The following is a 6,000-nucleotide window of genomic DNA, read 5'->3' as shown; positions in this document are numbered from 1 at the left end:
GGCTGTGCAGTGTGGGTGGTTCTGGCTGCTTCAAGTGCGGTAGGACGGGTCACTTAAGCAGGGACTATGACTATACTACCACCACCACCACCCAAGTATCTGATCTGATTTGCTTCCATTGCAATTAGAGGAGCCATAAGAAGGCTAACTGCTCAAGTTTAGCAGCAGGAGGACCAGGTGTAGCACCCGCTCTGGTGACCTTACGGATTACAGACGACCGTTAGGGGCAAGGCGATGGCACCACTTGTGAGGAGTAGGTCACTTTAGCTGACAGCCGAGGTGGCTCGTGCAACACCAGATGTGGTGACAGGTACGTATCATATCCTTATCTATTTATTTATTATGATTCTCCTACTTATATCTGTGCTTATTTGCAAAATGGTCCCATGTGCATGATGCAAGAAACACGTGTCTGGCTCCGTACACCCATCATAGTATGGGGTACACCCTTCATTAATGCGTCTGACTTAAACCCAAATTTAGAGGGTTTGGACAGTATATAATCTCACTTATGGCTCATGTTACCTTCATTTCTCAACCTTTACTGACCTTATGGCATTATCTTGAAACCCTAGACATTTCCGTTGTGTTTTGGAGCTCATTGTGTGCATCTTGGTGTGTTTTGGTTCATTATCAAGAATAAGGAGTTTGGTGCAAGGTTGTAGATAGAGGAAGAGCTTGTGGATCTTGATTATCTACTCTATTTCTAGCTTGTTTGAGGTAAAAAGCTATGATCTTGTTCATTAGAAGCTTAGATCTATTTTATATGAGTTTTGGACCCTTTTTGTCCCAATGAATCATATCTAGTGGTTTGAACCACTGTAGGAGCTATGAGTTGCCACTCTTGGTGTTTCTAAGGTTCAAAGTTCATAAAGTCGCACCTTTAGGGTTTAGAATCACCCATGCATGAGATTATGTCAATTTAGTGAAAGAAGAGTTCTATATCATGAGGTTGGGTCCTTTTTTGGGGATGCAAAGTCACCAAGTCAGTAACTTTATGGTTCTATCCACTTATCAAGGTCTCGATCTATGGGCGTACAAGTCTGTACGCAACACATACAAGCCATTTAGCGTGTACACTTAGCATATAGTTGAGTACGCCCTGTGTACTTAGTTTGTTGGGCTTAGCGTTTTGGGCTTTTCCATTGGGCTTGGATGCTTGGGGTCTTGTTGTGTCATTTGAGTGCAAGTGTTTTGGACTAGGATAATTGGTGGGTGATATGTGCATATTTAGTGTATATTTAGTATAGTTTTTATTCATATATTAGCTAAATTATCGCATATTATGGAAAAAAGGTACTTAAAAGTGTTAAATTATGTTTTTCAGTCCAAAGATGAAGCTCGGAAGCAAAAGGAAGCAAGAGAAGCGGTTAGGAGCTCGAGAGTGGAATGAAGAAGGAAAAAAAACACTAAAAAAAAGCTTCTACTCGTCAAGTTAGATAGCTACTCGACGAGTCCGGTCGAGGAATCAGAAGGATAATGACTCGGGATCCCAGATAGTTATCGCAATACGGGGAATGTGAGAGGTACTCGACGAGTCACCACTTGACTCGACGAGTCGGATCGCTTATTTAAAGATAATTCCACAGATCAAGAGAGAGGAGTTCTGGGACGATTCAGAGAGGTTTTGCTACGATTGAGAAGCCAGAGGACACTTAGAGATCGTTAAAGCAAGCTAGAGTTCAATTCCGAAGGAGCATTGAGGCAAAATTTATCATACTTCTTAAATCTTTGTGTTTAGTTACTATGTTTGAACATTTAGATTCTGTTTGTTTGCTGAATTTTATTTCAATGATGAGCTAAACCCTTTAAACTTCTATTTGGGGGTACGAAATTGGTAGTATGGTTTGATTGATTGGTAGGATTAATTCTATGTTGGTTAATTTAGTTATTTTAGCTTGCTAAAGAACCTTGTGTGTGAATGATAATTGATTTTCTGTTAATAGGGAGATAATTAATTAGCATGAACATCTATTAGTTATCAATCTCATATGCTTAGTGAACACTTTTTGTCATATGTCTAGTGTAGTGAACATGAAACTAGAATTGATAAGAAAATCAAGTAAATTTATGTGCAAGCTTGTGAGATGACCATTAAACAAGAAGTTAATTAAAAGGATAAATTAATTAGCTATTGCAAGTCTAACTTAACCCGAATATTATATCTAGTAAATTTAATTGAAATAGACAACTGGCCATTGTTTAAATTGATTTATTTGCTAAGGATTAATGAAGTGAATACGGAATTAATCAATTGAATCGGTAACTACCAAAAGAATTAATCCATTGCACTTTTACCTTAAAATCAACCATAGGATCAATTAAGTTGAACTAAATAGAAGTACTTCTCCATTATTGAATCTAGTCAAAGTCTTTATTTTCTAGCTTAAATTAATAATAATTAGTAAGTTTCTAGTCTTGTAAAACTAGAGAACAACTCCTGCTTTTTAATTAACTTAGATTAAATTAGTTTTTAGTTTAATTTGCCGTTCCCTGTGTTCGATACCCTGCTTATTTAGCTATACCACAATTGATAGGTTCACTGCCTTTTGTGTGTTATTTGATAATTAAAAGTAGGTTTAAAACTAGTTGGTTTCACACACATCAAGTTTTTGGCGCCGTTGCCGGGGAACGGTTCAAATAGTTAATTTTATTTGCTAATTGTTATCGTTTTTATTTTATTGATTATTTTTTTTTATTTTAATTTTAATTTTGATTTATTATGTATTTTCCAAATCTCGATGCTTTTGATGCTTTTCTTGAGGAAGTAGTGCAGGAAGATGAGGATTATGACTCAGATGATGATTTGAAGAAATTTGGAAGAAGGTTAGATAACTTCTTGTCTAACGAACAAGAACAATCCGAGTCACAAGAGCTAGAGTTACAAGATGAAGAATTTAATCCATAAAAAGATTTGGAGGAGCTGGAAAGGTTGCTAGTAGAGAGGTCATACGAAGAACAAGAACAAGCTGAATTGCAGGAACCAAGTTGTGGTTTGACCATTACCACGACATGGTCCCCTGTTCTTCCGGTTTGTGTTTCGAAGCATGGGGTGACGATTCCAACTTTGGAGAAAGTTCTGAAGTGCGATCCATTTATGATTAGTATCCAACCGGTTCCAACCCTTCTCAATATTCTCGGGTTTTATGAATTCAAGCTCGTTTGGCAAATTTTAGAAGAAAAGAGCCAAATTTTACAAATTGGTACAAAGAAAATATTTAATGCAACGGATGGATTGGCATTGAGTTTATTGGAAGTTTATTAAGTTGGGAGTCCAACTAAAGACTCGCACAAAAAGAAGCGCTTGCGGGAGGCAACCCGTCATTAGAGTTTTCTTTTCTTTTTCTTTATAAACTTCTAGTGTTTAAGGATAATTTAGGATTTTTTTAATGTTTTTTTATTACTTGGTTTTTGTTTTTGATCTTTTCAGTTTGAGTGTAAGGATGCATGTGAGGGTCTAGAGTCAAGGCGGACGAAGCAAGAAATCGAGTCTAGGCGAGAGAGGAAACGAAGTTTTGAGTCAAGATATGAGTCCAACTGATAGAAGGGTTAAAGAGTGTTTATTCCCTGAAGAAAAATGAGGGAAATTATTAGTTTATATAACCCCCATACATCAGAAACGGACTTGGGCAGAATAAAATTTTTGTCACACAGCGGTCTACTCGCCGAGTGCATCTTATGGACTCGCCGAGTCCATGTGAAAATTCATGATTCTTCTGCCATTTACGCTTCAAATCGGCGAGTCTACATACTTACTCGATGAGTCGCTCATTCTTCTTACTTTTGAGCTGAAGATTTGATGACATTTGATATGGGCATTGGTTCTATTCTTTGAAGATCATTTTCCGAGCATTACCAAGAGTTTTTCCCTTATATTTGGAGCTTTTATAAAGGCTATACCACACGAGACTTTGACACCCAAGACATGGATGAGCTGTTCCCATGTCTAAAGTCAATTGAAGATGGAGCTGAAGAGAAGAGATATCAACCTCGCCACTACTATCCCAGGGGAGTTTGTTCCAATTCTCTTCTTATTTTTATTGTTCTTTATCATGCATAATATGCAATGAGGGCATTGCATCACATAAGTGTGGGGTAGGGGGTTGGTTACATAATAGTCAATTTTTTAAAAAAAAAATTTTGCATACCAAAAGTATTATTTAGGTCTTAAATTAGAAAATTTTGGTAAAAAATTAGGATTCCATATTAGAATTGTGTTAATAATTGCATGATAACCCAAATGTTTATTTGAGCCTATATACGTTCTAGTGCATTTGTGACTTCCTTATTTCAATGAAATCATGAGACAAAAACACAATCTTGCTCAGCCTGAGGGATGCAATATGTTTACAGCCTAAACCTGAAATGTATCCAGGAAAATTTTTATCATTAGCCAATAAAGGTTGAGATTGAGCGCCCCTGCTTAAGCATGTAGGGATTTGAGTGAAAAAAAAATATAGTGAGGTATACATGAAAAAAAAAGAGAGAGAGAGAATTACAAGAAAAGTTATAAGAATTTTGGAGCAAATAAAGTGAAGATCAAAAGATCAAAATTCCAAGAAATCCAAAAAAGTTGAAGATGCCAAAAGTCAATACAAGTTGGTGAATTCAAAGATATCAAAGATCAAATTATCAAGAAAGTGAAGAATTCAAAAAAAAATTTCATAGTGGTATCGAAAAATTGTAATTTTCTAGAATATGTATGCTTGGGTTGCCCAATTAAAAACACCTTGAGGGTAAAGAGGTTTTCTGCGGATGGATTCGGAGGGTTGCATAAAATGAGCATAGCTCGGGGTGAGTGGGTGAATGTTTATGAGGATTGTGAGTATTTGGAATATGGGGGGTTCTTTAGGAAAAATTTTAGACACAAATGCATGCGTTGCAGTCTTGGCATAATGGCTGGGTTAGATTGGAGTTGTTATACATAATTCTAATGTGTTAAAATTCAGTATTGCTTGAGGGCAAGCAAAAGACAAGTGTGGGGTATTTTGATATGTGCATATTTAGTGTATATTTAGTATAGTTTTTATTCATATATTAGCTAAATTATCGCATATTATGGAAAAAAGGTACTTAAAAGTGTTAAATTATGTTTTTCAGTCCAAAGATGAAGCTCGGAAGCAAAAGGAAGCAAGAGAAGCGGTTAGGAGCTCGAGAGTGGAATGAAGAAGGAAAAAAAACACTAAAAAAAGCTTCTACTTGTCGAGTCAGATAGCTACTCGACGAGTCCGGTCGAGGAATCAGAAGGATAATGACTCGGGATCCCAGATAGTTATCGCAATACGGGGAATGTGAGAGGTACTCGACGAGTCACCACTTGACTCGACGAGTTGGATCGCTTATTTAAAGATAATTCCACAGATCGAGAGAGAGGAGTTCTGGGACGATTCAGAGAGGTTTTGCTGCGATTGAGAAGCCAGAGGACACTTAGAGATCGTTAAAGCAAGCTAGAGTTCAATTCCGAAGGAGCATTGAGGCAAAATTTATCATACTTCTTAAATCTTTGTGTTTAGTTACTATGTTTGAACATTTAGATTCTGTTTGTTTGCTGAATTTTATTTCAATGATGAGCTAAACCCTTTAAACTTCTATTTGGGGGTACGAAATTGGTAGTATGGTTTGATTGATTGGTAGGATTAATTCTATGTTGGTTAATTTAGTTATTTTAGCTTGCTAAAGAACCTTGTGTGTGAATGATAATTGATTTTCTGTTAATAGGGAGATAATTAATTAGCATGAACATCTATTAGTTATCAATCTCATATGCTTAGTGAACACTTTTTGTCATATGTCTAGTGTAGTGAACATGAAACTAGAATTGATAAGAAAATCAAGTAAATTTATGTGCAAGCTTGTGAGATGACCATTAAACAAGAAGTTAATTAAAAGGATAAATTAATTAGCTATTGCAAGTCTAACTTAACCCGAATATTATATCTAGTAAATTTAATTGAAATAGACAACTGGCCATTGTTTAAATTGATTTATTTGCTAAGGATT

The sequence above is a fragment of the Lactuca sativa genome, chromosome 6 (genome assembly GCF_002870075.4).
Source record: "Lactuca sativa cultivar Salinas chromosome 6, Lsat_Salinas_v11, whole genome shotgun sequence".
Classification (NCBI taxonomy): domain Eukaryota; kingdom Viridiplantae; phylum Streptophyta; class Magnoliopsida; order Asterales; family Asteraceae; genus Lactuca; species Lactuca sativa.
This window is presented reverse-complemented; position numbering follows the sequence as displayed.